This window comes from Macaca mulatta, chromosome 8 (genome assembly GCF_049350105.2).
Source record: "Macaca mulatta isolate MMU2019108-1 chromosome 8, T2T-MMU8v2.0, whole genome shotgun sequence".
In the NCBI taxonomy this organism is placed as follows: Eukaryota; Metazoa; Chordata; class Mammalia; order Primates; family Cercopithecidae; genus Macaca; species Macaca mulatta.
The window spans coordinates 39,500,189-39,514,264 of record NC_133413.1 but is presented as its reverse complement, the minus strand read 5'-3'; the positions used below and the strand labels follow the sequence as shown (position 1 = coordinate 39,514,264).

General features: G+C 47.9%; 1 long non-coding RNA gene across 5 annotated transcripts in view; it reads left to right on the top strand.

Annotated features, from left to right (window-relative positions):
- Window positions 1-13,818, top strand: part of LOC144330603 (uncharacterized) — a 48,265-nt gene extending 34,447 nt beyond the window's left edge. For 4 of the 5 annotated variants that reach the window (XR_013396891.1, XR_013396888.1, XR_013396887.1 and 1 more), the window contains 2 exons: window positions 5,473-5,567; window positions 7,702-9,191. This is a non-coding gene — a long non-coding RNA (uncharacterized LOC144330603). Of the gene's footprint in view, window positions 1-5,472; window positions 5,568-7,701; window positions 9,192-11,970 lie in introns of those variants that run through there. The other variant, XR_013396890.1, reaches the window with a different exon arrangement.
- Window positions 13,819-14,076: the final 258 nt, after the last annotated feature.

Sequence of the window (14,076 nt, the reverse complement as noted above, 5' to 3'; positions counted from 1 at the left end):
AGGAGGGAGAGGAAGAGACTCCCACTGCAAATGGGTTGGATTTCCCTGCTTTTGCCCATGGAGTGAACAGCAGTGCTGTTTCTGTAGGTCTCTTTGAGGCTTAAGCATGAAATGCAATGAGACTGAACAGTCTTAAAATGTATTGATGGAACTTCTATCCATTTAAATGCAAAGGGGAAGAAAGAATTCAGAAATGATCTGAGGTTTCCAGCTTGGGGAGAGAGAAGGTGAGAGGAAGTGGGGGCCTAAGGGGAATGGAATGAACAGCCCTGATTTCAGGTTTGTAGATTGCAATGGGGCAAGGCAGCTACATGCAAATGTCCTTCCTGGAGACTGGAAACAAGGTCAAAGCAGAGATTGACAAGTAGGAGCGCAGCCTAGAGGAGAGAGGTGATGCCTGAAGCGATGAGAAGGGGTTGTTATCTCTGCAGGAAGAAGAATTGCAACACTTCTCCCAGCTGAGCAAACAGTCTGGGCTGGGATGTGAGTGGTGTCACACTCTGCACTCACTTCCTCCTTCAGTGGTCATTTGACAGTTCACTGGGGCTGACCTACCCCATTGGTCCTGGAGGACAGAAAGGAATGGAGAATAAAGAAGGTCCAAGGTGCAGCTTTTCCTCCTCTTCCAAAGCCACGAAGGGACCTATGGATTTGAAAGCTGTGTGTGGTCACTGTGGACAGAGTGACTCCTACCCCACTGGGGGGCTCCGTCATCCAAAGTACAAATCAAGCCTTCTCTTTCTCCTCTGAAGTCAAAGGGAGAAGACTGGGGTTGTCCATCTTCATAGGCAGCCTCAGATGATCCAGCCTAATATACGTCAGTAACTAACTGTGTGATCTTGAACAAGTCACTTATCTCATTGTGACTCAAGTGAACATAGGGGTATAGAGCATTTGCCCTGCTGACCTCACTGGACCATTGTGAAATAATAGCTAATGAGCTGGTGCATAGCAGGTGTTTTGTAAACTTAACAGTGATAGGCAAAGCTTAGTTCCCGTGAGAATGACTCTCTGACTATTATCCGTGGCATTAGAATACTGACCTCCCTTCTCTGAGAAAGCTCCAGCAGCAAAATGCTTCTGATCTCAAACTTTAGGACCAGTTTTCTGGTTTACAGGGCAGGGCAAGCCCCTTCTCTTAAGGATCAAGGGGATGAAGGAGAATTCCCTGCTTTTGGTGGGGGGTTCCTTCTGAAAGCCATGCCCTACTCCCATCTGAGGAGGTCACCCAGTCCTAGTTTTGTCTAGAAGCACCCTGCCCAGCCCCAGGGGCCAGCCTCATCCCAGCCAGGCCTCAGAGATGTCGGACCTGAAAGGCAGCTGCTATATCTCCTTCTGACAGGTGTCTCTGCTAGAGCTGGGAGATGAGGAGATAGGTGAGCCGAGCACCTTTCCTCCTTGAATTGATAACTGCTTTGCAATGCAACTCTGTAATTGCTAAATAAAACGTCCTGCCCCACCGTGATGGATTTATGGCTGAAACATCTTAACTGAACTGAGAATATTTTATGAGTGTGCATGGGTGTGTGTGGAATAGGAGGAGGGAAAAGGCAGTTCTGCAAACATTTCCAGAGGTGCTCCATAATCTGCCCTACCTTAAGTATTATCTAGAAGCTCTTTCTAGATGTGCTAGGCTTAAACATCTATAAGTCTTCTCCAGATCCTAGCACAGTGTAGATGCCTCATGAAACATTTGCCGATGATGATAATGATGATGACGACGACAAAGGCTGTGGTCTGGAAGGGGACTCTGTTTTTGATAAGTTTAATTCAGTCCAGCAAATATTGAACAAATGCTTATTTTTGCTCAGGGCTAGGAAAGCTACTATTATTATTTTTTGGGTGGGGTGGAGAAAGGGGAGGGATGGAGAATATAAAAATAAATGAGACAAACTCTTTTCTCTACATCCTTGGTCTACATTGAGGGGCCAGAACATGCACATTCGGAGTGGATGTGGGGCAGGAGGGGTTGGAGTGGCAACAACTAATGGCCCAGAGTGTAGCTTCAGGAGCTGGACACACCTGGTGGAATCTTCGGGTAGTTTCTTGTCTTTTGAGCTCCTCGGTTTTCTCCCCTCTAACATGGGGACAACACTATTCCCTAGCTCCAAGGTTGGTGTGAACGTCATAGGATTTGTGTAGGGGCTACTTGGTACCGTGTGGGGTCAGCAGCTCAGTAGTAGGATAAAGACGAAGGACCAGACCCGCTGATGAGGTTGGGCTGGAGATGACCAGGAGCCAGGAACCGTCACAAACTCACGACTCTGTGTGCACTGGTTATCCCATTCTTTTGTAATCTTGTAAAATTAATTTAATGGGTAATACATCCAAGTGGTTTAAAAAGCAAAAGGTATAAAGAAATATGCAGTGAAGATGAAAATTGCTCTCATTTCTGACCCCTCACTATTGTGTTTCTCCTTCTCGGAGGCAGCCACTGTCATTAGTTTCTGGGGCATTTTCCCCAAGGGTGTCATACACCCAGCATCTAATATGCTCCCTCTTCTTCCTCTTTCTTGTTTTAACTCAAAAGGAGGACCTGGGAGTTGATGATAGCTGTAGAGTGGAAGGTAGCAGCTGGAGGGAGGAAGCTGGATTTATCTGAGCACCTACTACGTGCCAGGCCCAGATGAAATCTTATCAGTTCCAGTGAAATTCGGAGAAAGATTCACTGTCTTAGAATTTGAAAACATCAGTGCTGGAGGGGAAGGTGGAAGCCATCTGGTTAATCTTCATTTACTGATATGGAAGTGACTTGTCCAAAGTCCCAGAGCTTCCTGATTTTTGCTTCTTCTTGCTTAGGAAAGCAATTATCCTATAATAATCCTTCTTTACAGGTAAAAATATTTTATGGTGCACCTGCCTCCCTTGCCAGTGGAGTGACAGTCTCCATAGACTGGCCATCTGGGCCCTGGGCCAGTCTCCTTGTTTCACACTAGCCTATGGGCGACCTGCCCTTGTCGGCACCCATCATTCCAGCTTCCTTCTGTTATAACCCCTGCCCCAAATCCCAGGACTTGTCACTGCCAGCTTTTTCCCCTGTTGTTCCTTGTCTTCCCACCCTTCTCAGGTTGACTTGTGTCTCCCCCACAAATTCAAATAGTGAAGTCCTAAACTTGCCAGTACTTCAAAATATAATTATCTTTGTAGATAGGGTCTTTAATGGGGTCATTAAATTAAAGTGAGGTCACTAGGGTGGGGCCTAATCCAATATGACTGGTGTCCTTATAAGAAGAGTAAATTAGGATACAGACAGGCATAGAGGGATGACCATGTGAAGACACAGGGAGGAGATGGCCACCTACCACCAAGCCATGGTCACCTACCATCCAAGCCATGGTCACCTACCATCTAAGCCATGATCACCTACCACCAAGCCACGGTCACCTACCATCAAGCCACGGTCACCTAGCATCCAAGCCATGGCCACCTACCTGCCAAGCCATGGCCGCCTATCAACCAAGCCAAGGCCACCTACCCATCAAGTCATGGTCACCTACCATCCAAGGAGCGAGGCCTGGAACAGATCCTTCCCCAGAGCCCTTAGTAGGAGCCAACCCTGTTGACACCTTGATCTCAGACTTCAAGCTTCCAGAACGGTGGGACAATCCATCACTGTCATTTTATCTACCCAGCATGTGGTCTCTTGTCATAGTTGCATTAGCCAATGAACATACCCAGGTCCTTCTGCAGTCACCTGGCTCAGGAGTGGTTCCAGTCAGGAAGTTCTGAGGCCAGGCAGGGTTGGGACCTAGAAGGACCTGAGGGAGATAGTTGAGAAACAAGACGGCTGGTGTGGCTTCTCAACATGCCCACCATAAATCCTGGGCCATCCCAGGTGCCTATGGGATCTGCTGTGTGTGCGGTAAACTGAATGCCGGGAAGCCAGGCTCTGTGGATCCCTGGTTCTGACTGTCGTGGGATCTTGGGCAAATCCCCTCACCTCTCTGGGTCTCAGTTTCCTGATTTGTGGGATGGAGAAAAGGATAACTGTCCCACTTACCTTGAGGATGTGGAGTGGATTAAATGATTAAAATGCATAAGTGCAATTGCAGAAATATAGAACCAGTTTATCAATCAATGACAATATAAATAAACTGTTGTGTATATATAATGTATATAATGGAATACTACTCAGCCATAAAAAGGAATGAATTCATGGCATTCACAGCAACCTCGATGAGATTGGAGACTATTCTTTTTTTTTTTGGTTTTGTTTTTGAGATGGAGTCTTCCTCTGTCAACCAGGCTGGAGTGCAGTGGCACGATCTTGGCTCACTCCAACCTCCACCTCCCAGGTTCAAGTGATTTAATATTGGAGACTACGGCCAGGCACGGTGTCTCAAGCCTGTAATCCCAGCACTTTGGGAGGCCGAGACGGGTGGATCATGAGGTCAGGAGATCGAGACCATCCTGGCTAACACGGTGAAACCCCCTCTCTACTAAAAAGTACAAAAAACTAGCTGGGCGAGGTGGTGGGCGCCTGTGGTCCCAGCTACTCGGGAGGCTGAGGTAGGAGAATGGCGTAAACCCGGGAGGCAGAGCTTGCAGTGAACTGAGATCCGGCCACTGCACTCCAGCCTGGGTGACAGAGCAAGACTCCGTCTCAAAAAAAAAAAAAGATTGGAGACTACTAATCTAAGTGAAGTAACTCAGGAATGTAAAAGCAAACATCATATGTTCTCACTCATAAGTGGGAGCTAAGCTGTGAGGATGTAAAGGCATAAGAATGATACAATGGACTTTGGGGACTCAGGGGCAAAGGGTGGGAAAGGGGTGAGGGATAAAAGGCTACAAATTGGGTTCAGTGTACACTGCTTGGGTCGTGGGTGCACCAAAATCTCACAAATCACCACTAAAGAATTTACTAATGCAACCAAATACCGCCTGCTCCCCCAAAACCTATGGAAATTAAACAAAATAAAAAAATAAAGTGTGCAAGTGCTGGCGAGGCCCCGAAGGAGCCCCACATTGGTGACGGTGATGCAGGTGACAGCACTTTCTCTCCCCAGTGGGGCTGGTGGTGCCCATTCCTGGCAGCCCTACTCTGAGTCTGAGGAGGAACCAAGGCTTTCCTGGAAATGTAGAGGCTGCCATCAGCCTGTGGGCTTAGGGCTACAAGCAGGGAGAGCCTATCATTTGTCATTTCTCCTCGGTAAGCAGAAAGCGCTAAGCCCTGCAGCCTCCAGTGAACATCAGAACATTTGGACATCTGAGTCCATTGTCCCCAGGTCTCATTTTTTTCCTACATTAAAAATGCAATAATGTGTTTTGTGGAAAATTTAGGAAGTACAGATAAACAAGAGAATAAAACATGAATTCTACCACTGTCAAAGCTGAAGTTCTATCCTTCCAGTCTCTTCTTTAAATGTGTGTATTTTCAGAAAAATGAAACCCTGTTGCACATAATACTTTATAAGTTTTTTTTTGTTTGTTTTTTTTTGTTTTTTGACAGGGTCTCATTCTGTTTTGCAGGCTAGAATACAGTGGTATGATCATGGCTCACTGCAGCTTCAAACTCCTGGCCTCAAGCGATCCCACCTCAGCCTCCCAAACTGCTGGGATACCAGGTATGAGCCACTGCACCCAGCCTATAACCTATTTTTTTTTTTTTTTTTTTTTTTGAGACAGAGTCTCACTCTGTCTCACACAGGCTGGAGTGCAGTGGCACGATCTTGGCTCACTGCAGCCTCCGATTCCCAGGTTGAAGTGATTCTCCTGTCTCAGCCTCCCGAGTAGCTGGGACTACAGGCATAAGCCACCACATCCGGCTAATTTTGTATTTTTAGTAGAGATGGGGTTTCACCATGTTGGCCAGGCTGGTCTTGAACTCCTGACCTCAAGTGATCTGCTTGCCTCGGCCTCCGAAAGTGCTGGGATTACGAGCATGAGCCACCGCGCCTGGCCACTATAACCTATTTTTAAGTCAGTGATGTATCACAAATATTTTCCCATGTTGACCTTTATCCCCACCACCACTTTATAGTTAGGAATAACCAAAAAGTTCAGATGAACAGTTCTAGAGACCACTAAAGTGGGGAATAGAAGGGTCCTGAACACGGCTTCTCCTCTCAGCCCAGCATTAGTTCTCAGGCGTGTGTCTCACCAGGGGCAGGTGAGGTTCCGGGAGAACCGTGAACTTAGGGTCAGATAGGCCAGGAGTCCAGCTTCAGCTCTGCTTACAAAGTGTAAGTGGGAAGGGAAAGGGCGGGGGCAAACTGCTTCCCTTTCCCAGCCCCCACCAAGGATTAATGGCATATTGTAAGTAAAAGAGTTTTTTAGCCCTGGCACAGTGGCTCGCGCCTGTAATTACAATGCTTTGGGAGGCCAAGGCAGGAGGATTACTTGAAACCAGGGCTTTGAGACTAGCCTGGGTAATGTAGTAAGACCTCACCTCTATTTAAAAAAAGAAAAAATTAGCTGGGTGTGGTGGTGCACACCTCTAAGTCTCAGCTACTTGGGAGGCTGAGGTGGGAGGATCGCTTGAGCCCAGGAGTTTGAGGCTGCAGTGAGCTATGATTGTGCCACTGCAATTCAGCCTGGGTGACAAAGAGAGACCCCGTTTCTAAAAATAAATAAATAATAAAAAGAACTTTGTAAACTGGCAGCCACAATTAATACAAGCTCACGGATGAATAAAGGACATTTTGTTGGTTTTGCAAGGAAAAAAAATCGTGTGTCTGGAGGGTCATGAGGCACCATGAGTGAATGAGAGTCAGGTCTGTAGGGAGGAGGAGAATTTGAAAGAAAGAAACATCGTATTTGAGTTTGAGAAAGAATTTGGATTTTGAGAACTGACTCCTTGGTAGATTAAGGAGTGAGTAAGCTCAGTTTGGAAGAAGGGAAGAAAAAGGTCGATTTTAAGGAAGCCAGTAATTAACAGTAATAGTGATGAGAAGGATGAGATCTAACTCACAGGGTTTATTTATCATTATTAGACACTGCTCTAAGCACTTCAAAAATATGAACTTGCTAGTCCTCAAAACAATCCTACAAAGCAAATACAATTACTAATATTATTTCCATTTTTTATTTTTTAAAATTAATTAATTTTTCTAGAGATAGGGTCTTGCATCACTGCTTGGACTGGAGTGTAGTGGTATGATCATAGCTCACTGCAGCTTCCAAGTCCTGAGCTCAGGCGATCCTCCTGCCCCAGCCTCCCAAGTAGCTGGGACCACAGGGTTGTGCCACCACACCTGGTGAATATTTTATTTTTTGTAGAGACCAGGTCTTGTTATGTTGCCCAGGCTGGTCTTGAACTCCTGACATCAATTGATCCTCCTACCCTGGCCTCCTAAAATGTTGGGATATTATGAGTGTGAGTCACTGTGCCTGGTTTATCCTTTTTTTTTTTTTTCCCAGATGAGAGCATCGAGGCACAGAAAGATGAAGGAATTTGTTAATGGAGCAGCCAGGGTCTGAGCCTAGGGCTGTCCCTGCGTTCCCCTGGACTGCACACACACCTGGACCAGGGAGGCAGGGCTGGAGAGTGAGAACGCCCTAGACAGATTGAATTTGAAGATGTGAATGTTGCATCTATTTGTTGTTGCCTATATGGAGGCAATGGGTGGGGAGTAGTTTCTCTGCTTCCCTGGAACTCAGGGAGACCCTTCAGAAGGCATTTGGATTTGTAACAACTTGGGAAGTGCAGGGGTGAGGAGTTGGGAGGAGATGATGGTAAGCTGGCCATTCTTTTTCCAGAGCTCCAGGGTGGTGACTTGTGAGAGGGATCTGTCTGCTTCCCTCGAGGCCGATGACCTGTGCCATTCTTGCCCGTCCCCTCGCCAAGAGGAACTGAGACTGGTGAAAACTGCCCCCGTGGCTTGAGATGGATCCTGGGACCCAAAGTGGGGCCCTACAGTAGGTGTGGGCTGTGGTCAGTGTCTCTCAGTTCACACAAGAATCACAGCTTCCCCTTCCCCTCCTTCCTCTTCAGTCTTCCCTCTTCCCTCCCGTGCACTCTTTCTCCCCAGTGTGACCTGGTGGAGGTGGCGATAGAAGGGGTGGGCAGAGGTAGAAGGAGGGAGTCTGATGCTACCTTCTGGGAGTGGGTGGTGAGGGACCCCCGTGAGTTACCCTTAGGTCCTAGAGAAGTTTGGGGGAAATTTTGTGTTCCTTTTGTCCATGTGGGGAGGAAATAGGAGAACCAGTATCATGGGGCCTGCCCTGCCTGCTGCTGTCAAAACCTGCTGACAAGTAGACGACCTGCTCCTCGCTGCTGTGGTCAGGGTCCTGAGACCCTCCCTGGACCCTGAGAACCCACAGAGAAACCTAAATCAGATGCTGGTCTCCTCTAGTCCACTCTGCCTGGCTTGGGGCTGGCTGGCTGTGGATAACTGGGAAAGCAGCCACAAAACAGAAGGTTCTGGAAGCTTCCTGATGGGCTGGCTGCAGGGAGGCCTGCGTGTGGCAAAGGTGGCAGAGGGGTCGAGTGGTTGGCAGGGTGCATTACTGATTTAATCAACAATGTGCTGGGTGTCGAGGACTGAGGTCACCACAGCACACTCTAGTCCCCGCACCCCACTAGCTCAAGGTGCCATACAGCAGGTGAATGGACAAATGGTCGTCCTATCAGCTAAGTACCCAGCCAGAGGTCCCGAGAGGGCGCTGGAGGCACGGGAGGAAGTTGAAAGGGCTCCGCACAGAGGGATCCTTACTGACAGGCAATTCCTATGCAGAGAACTCTGTCTCTTCCCCACAGCTGGTCGTTTTTCTTGGGTGTGGGTGTACACACACACACACACACACACACACACTCACATACTTTGTGGTTTGACGTATATCTTCTTAAAAAAATTAGTGAGTGATATGTGGAATGTAAAAAAGTTGAACTCATGCAGTAGGGAGTAGAATGGTGTTTACCAGAGGCCTGGGAGTGTGGGTATGGGGGGGAGGTGGTTGGGGAAAGGGGATGTTGGCAAATGCGGGCAGAGTTTCAGTGACATAGGAAGAACATGTCCTGGTGATCTGTTGCACAGTAAAATGACTGTAGCTAATAATAATGTATTGTACATTTCAAAATAGCTAAAAGAATTTTACACGTTCTAACCACAGAGAAATTATAAATATTTGAGGTGATGGATATGGTAAGTACCCTAATTTGATCATTCCACAATGGATACATGTATTGAAACATCACATTGTACCTCATAAATATATACAGTAAAATTATTTGTCAATTAAAAATAAAACTTTTAAAAAAGAAAAATATTAGTTGGGAAAATTTTAAACATACACAAAACTAGAGGGAAGAGCTTAGTGACTCTCCATGTGCCGTACCCGTCTCCCAGCGTCTACAGCGATCAGCGTTTTGCCGATGTTGTTTGATCCATCTCCACAGTGTGTTCTAACAACCAGCCACAATTCCCTGCATTTCATCAGTGCTTTCAGAACGCATCTCTCTCTCCATCCTTACAGCAATGCTGGTGGGTCAAGCAGAGTAGTTTTATTGTCGTCATTTTATGAAGAGAAGACCAAGTCTTGGAGGTTCAGGAACTCTTTCAAGGTCACACAGCACCTAGGGTCTCTGATGCCTAATCTGACCCTGTCATTGGCTCATTTCTTTCGCTCTCTCTCTTTTTGTTTTGAGATGGAGTCTTGCTCTGTCACCCAGGCTGGAGTGCAGTGTGGTGATCTCGGCTCACTGCAACCTCCACCTCCCGGGTTCAAGCAATTCTCCTGCCTCGGCCTCCCGAGCAGCTGGGATTATAGGCACCCATCACCACACCCAGCTAATTTTAGTAGTTTTAGTAGAGAGGGGGTCTCGTCATGTTGGCCAGGTTGATCTTGAACTCCTGACCTCAGGTGATCCGCCCGACTCAGCTTCTCAAATTTTGGGATTACAAGTGTGAGCCACTGCTCCCGGCATCTCTGGCTCATTTCAACTGCATTTTTGGACGCAGGCAGGGTGTGTGTGGGTGTGTGTAGCGGGAGCACCTCAGCTGGGGATCCCTGGAACTCTCAGCCTTCCTTTTGTCCCTTTGCTAGTTGCTTTGCTGGTTGGAGGGGCCGGGGGCAGAAGCAGGCAAATGAAGCTCTCCTAAGTTTTTCATTGATGGCTTCCTTGAATCGTGGCTGCAGGATGTTTATAAAACTCTGAATCAATTTGAGGTGCAGAGATTTTCAATCAGGGAAGCAGATTGCGCTGATAGGGTCAAAAGGCCTGTCGCCAGCGAGGATCACAGCATCTGACATATTAATTTGAGCTGTCAGAATCAATATGTGTAACGGAGACGTGGAGGCACAGGCCCTGTTTCTGAAAAGGAGTGGGAAAAGAAAAAAAAAGGGGGGTGGGGAATCCCACCCTCGAGGGACTAACTTTTCGCAGATCCTGTAGAAGCAATCCCGCCAGTATGGGGCCAGTGTGCCTGCCGTTCCTGGGGAGGCGGGAGGGGGTGAGAGGACTGGAGCCTTCTCTGCGGGGATGCTGGTCACAGCGCAGCATCACTGCAGAAACAGTGGCCCTGTCGCCTCCCCCCATCCCCACCACAAGTAAACTTTACCTGGCTTTTCACAAACACCCACTTTCTGTGTCTCTCCTTGCCCCGCACCATTTGAGTTCCAAAGCCCTGTGTCCGGCAAAGAAGGCAGATCTGAGCCCTGGCAGGAAATGCGTTCGTTACTGAAAACCCTTTGATATTTTGCATATGAAACGTCGGTGCTGGGGTCAGGCTTCTGGGAGGAAGTCACCGTGGAGTCCTCCTCATCCAGGGGAGCACAGGACACGTGGGGTCTGTGTGGGTGCTGGGGGCACAGAAGGATCATGGTGCTCGCAGGAGCTGCCCATCTTGTGGGTTCAACATGGAAAAGATTGTGATCCTGGGAAGGCCCAGTGGTACCCATGCTTCTTATGCCAAAACGTCATGATGCACGTCGCATTGTGGCCAAGACACAGCAGAGGCTTCTGGGATGTTGGTTGCATTCCTGGGAGCCCCTGGGTGCCCCTGGGTCCTGACTGTGTTGGTGATTTCTCATGTAAAGAATTTTTTTTTTCCACGCAATGGAAAAAATTATACTTATAAAATTAGGCACAGTGCTAGCATTTATGGAGATAGAACCATTTCAAAAGGTGAGCCATGTCTCTACTAAAACTACTAAAATTAGCTGGGTGTGGTGACGGGCGCCTGTAATCCCAGCTGCTTGGGAGGCTGAAGCAGGAGAATTGCCTGAACCCGGGAGGTGGAGGTTGCAGTGAGCCGAGATCACCACACTGCACTCCAGCCTGGGTGACAGAGCAAGACTCCATCTCAAAACAAAAAGGGAGAGAGAGAAAGAAATGAGCCAATGACAGGGTCAGATTAGGCATCAGATACCCTATGTGCTGTGTGCAATTTGCACAATTGAGCAAATGGAGACAGAAATCTGAATACTTTGCAAATTACCAAGCTACCACAGTGTATTAATCTGTTCTCATGCTGCTGATTAAGACATACCTGAGACTGGGTAACTTATAAATGGAAAGAGGTTTAATGGACTCACAGCTCTACATGACTGGGAGGCCTCACGATCATGGCAGAAGGCGAATTAGGAGCAAAGGGATGTCTTACATGGTGGCAGGCAAGAGAGTGTGTGCAAACAAACTCCTCTTTATAAAACCATCAGATCTCGTGAGACTTGTTCACTATCATGAGAACGGCACGGGACAGACGTGACCCCATGATTCAATTACCTCCCACCGGGTCCCTTCCACGACACTTGGGAATTATGGGAGCCACAATTCAAAATGAGATTTGGGTGGGGACACAGCCAAATCATATCACACAGTAAGAGGTGGGAGGGGGTTCAGACTCTTGTTAGGTGAGATTCCTGCCTTGCTTAGTCTCTGTAGTGCCCGGGCCTTACACACAGAGGATAGAGGGTTTTCTGGGCAGTGGCATGGGAGGGCCTCCCTTGGGGATACAGAACCTAACCTCTTATCTCTGTTTCCAGACTGGCCTCCCTCTTACCATCTGTCCTGCATTACTTTTCCAGGGCTTCCTGTGTGATGACCACGTCTTCTTCCTGCCAGACACTCCCTGCCCCATCTTAAAACTGGTTGAGAACCTTGTTTTAATGATTCAAGCTTTTTCCCCGTCCAAACATTTTGTTATGTTCAAGGAATGCAGATTGTTAAAGGAAATAGCTTCTGAACAAAAATCTCGCCTGAGTTGTGTGGAAGAACTATGGATGCCCTTGCTTTGAGCAGAGACTTGCAATTTTGAAGAGAAAGTAAATAGGGAGGTGTTGGGGGACATGGTCCTCAGCCCCCAGCTTCTCCCTGTCCTGTCCCTGGGTGCGGGATCTTCTTGCTGGCTGGAGGAGGTCTGAGCAGCGATGTGGTAACTGCTGCTTTGTCTCCTCTGGCGGCTTCCTGGTCTGTCATAAAGGACAGCTCTTCAGCCACTTTCTCTCTTTGGGTGGAAAAAGATGGGTGAGATTTACAAGAACACTTGTATTTTTTTTTTTTCCTGATCATTATTCTCCTCCACCTACCACATGCGGGTCAAAAAAAAATCACAGAGAGAGGGATGGATGGAGAGAGACAGAAAACGGTGGGAAAGAGAGAAAGGGGTGAGAGAGAGACACTTGCAGGACTACTCATTAGGGTAATAGCTAAAGCATGAGAGACTTCTACTTCCTTTTTCAAAATTTTTTTATTTTTTTATTTTTGAGAGAGAGAGAGAGACAGGGTCTTACTACTCTGTCACTTAGGTTGGAGTGCAGTGGTACGATCATAGCTCACTGCAGTCTCAAACTCCTGGGCCCAAGTGATTCTCCCATCTCAGCTTCCCAACTAGCTGGGACTACAGGTGTGACCTACCACGCCCGGCTATTTACTTTATTTTTTGTAGAAACAGTGTCTTGCTATGTTCCCCACGCTGGTCTCAAACTCTTGGTCTCAAGTGATCCTCCCACCTCAGCCTGCCAAAGTGTTGGGATTGCAGGTGTGAGCCACTCCACCTGGCTAAGAGTCTTCTTCTTGGGGATGAAAATTTTCTGAAATTGCCTGTTTTTTTTTTTTTTTTTGAGACAGAGTTTTGCTCTTGTTGTCCAGGCTGGAGTGCAATCGTGTGATCTTGGCTGACTGCAACATTTACCTCTCAGGTTCAATTGACTCTCCTGCCTCAGCCTCCCGAGTAGCTGGGACTACAGGCGCATGCCACCACATCTGGCTAATTTTTATATTTTTAGTAGAGACGTAGGCTTCAACCATGTTGGCCAGACTGATCTGGAACTCCTGACCTCAGGTGATCTGCCTGCCTCAGCCTCCCAAAATGCTGGGATGACAGGCATGAGCCACCATGCCTGGCTTGAAATTGCCTGTTCTAATGGTTGCACATATTGGTGAATGTATACTTTAAATGGGTGAATTGGTGTGGTATATGACTTATATCTCAATAAAGCTGGTAAAGAAAAAAGGATACATCTGCACCAGGGCCTGGCTTTGGACTTGAACTTGGAAGTGTGTGAGTGCTCAATCTCCACCAGCTTCCGTCCCTGGAATGGGGTCACCTACAGGATCCAGAAGGCACCAAAGAGGCTTGTAAAGGGTCTCCGTCTCTGAACCAAACCCAGCACCTGACAAGTGGAGGGGCCTAAGGTTTAGTTGGCTCTGTGCCGAGATGTCTGTGGGACGTTGCTGCAGGGAGGGATATCAGCAATTGCGATGTCCAAACCCTCGTTTCTCAGACGCAAACTGAGGCCCAGAAAGGGGAATGACTGGTCCACAGCCACAGCTAGTTAGAGTCACATCTGGGTCCAGAAAGCCATCTTCTGATGCTCATGTCCTTCCTTTCCTTCAACAAGGAGGACTAAGATACGTTCTGGGGACTTATATGTTAATAGCCAGTCCTTATGGAGTGTGCAATGTGGTGGGGGACAATGAGGGGTGGCCGGCCATCACATCACCGTTTGAGGGGTTTTGATAGGGAGAGAGTGGAGGGGGGTAGACAGACCTTGGGCAGACCTTGGGGTTGGGGGTGGGGACACACAGCATGCCAGAGAGGCTGTGTGTGTGTGTGTGTGTGTGTGTGTGTGTGTGTGTGTGTGGCGGTGGGCGGGGCAGCAGGTCAAGGATGACTTCCCAGAGGAAACGAC